Genomic DNA, 1,553 nt, shown 5'->3' with positions numbered 1-1,553 from the left:
TGAATTTTTTCTACTGAAAATTAGCAAAATTAAAAGGAAAGTAGCAAATCAAACCCAAAAAATCCCCAAAAATCATAATAAATCAAAAACATTACTGCAAAACATTATATACACTCACATGCAATTTTTATGGCCGGATTTCTCCGTTTTACCAATATTTTGCTTAAAAAATGACTATTTCTACTTATATACACACACCTAGGGGCTTGATTTGGCATTTGGTCCCATATACCTATAGATTCATGTTGTATAAGGGCATCTATACTTGGGTTAGTCCAGAAAGTTTCGCAATCAAACAACAACCCTTAAAAATAGTCGAAAAACATGCCCTTTTTTGCTCTTTCTGCCATTGGGTCCGCATTTGAGAATGCCTCCCCCCCTCCTAGCCGGAGTCCTCCCGGACGACAAGGTATCGCCTCGGAGTATGTGCCATTCATGGGTTGAAAAAATTGTGCTAATGCTTGGCCGTGTAATGTGGCCTTATTTTATGCGTACTCGGTCAATGCATGGAAAAATTAATGCTGTGCAAAAGAAGGGTATAAGCAAGATGCTTATTAGCATTCTCTTTCGAGGTTTCCTGTTTTCTTTGCAAGTAATAGCTATAACTCTACTGCTCTTTGTTTGATTGTTTTTCTTGCAAAAGGCAGTCGCTTTGCCGCTACTGTTGGACAAGAATTGATGTTCGTAAGACCCTGTGTAGTGTTTTTGGGCTCAAAAAGTGTATTTTGAAGGTGTTGGGGGTCAAAATTGATTAGAATGGCTTCAAACTTGATATATGAGCTCTTGAAGATGATAAGAAAAGATCTGGAATGTAAACATACCCTTTGTAGGACAAGAATATCAAATAGACATCCTACCTACTTCATCATTTCTTGCAGGTGACCACATAGGTTGGTTGGCTACGTGCTCATGAATGTGTTGTGCAAGTATCATGTGATTTGGACAAGATTTGGTAGGTCTATGGCCCATTATTGTCTCTATGCCCTAAATTTGCGTTTTTTCATGCATATGAGGTCAATGTTGGTCCAAATGGGATGAAACTTGGTGGGTAGCATGTAAAGGCTATTCAAAAAATGTGTGTGATGAGAAATGTTGCGTTCTGTACCCAAAAATGGCCTTGAGACATCCGCGTAGGATGTCTCTTGATGATTTTTTCATGAAAACTGTCACTAGTGCCTGCCCTTAGTCGCCCTAAGTCCCTTTTAAGCCTAATTTCAATAAAAAAAGTCAAATGGATAGAAAATAACTCCCTGTGTGGATTTCAAAGCCTCTGAACCATTTTTTAACTTTTGGAGTGCTTTTCGGCGATGAAATTTCTTGATGTTGGTCTCCATAGCTTCCCGATCTCTTGGGAATCCTTGCCGCATGGTTTTTGTCGACTTTGGCTTCATCGGAGCTCCATTTGCCAATTTGTCGCTCTAGAAGCACCCGTGGTTGCATTTACATGACTTTGATGACTTGTGGTGGTCTACCACCATAGCACTTGGTTGTTGATGGTCTAGGAAAGCCGCTCGTGAAGTTTGGTGGCAAATGGACATGCGGTTTGGTCGCGA

Source organism: Adiantum capillus-veneris, chromosome 23 (genome assembly GCF_014529385.1).
Source record: "Adiantum capillus-veneris isolate H3 chromosome 23, ASM1452938v2, whole genome shotgun sequence".
Classification (NCBI taxonomy): domain Eukaryota; kingdom Viridiplantae; phylum Streptophyta; class Polypodiopsida; order Polypodiales; family Pteridaceae; genus Adiantum; species Adiantum capillus-veneris.
The sequence above is the reverse complement of the archived record's forward strand: the minus strand, read 5'-3'. Positions refer to the sequence as shown.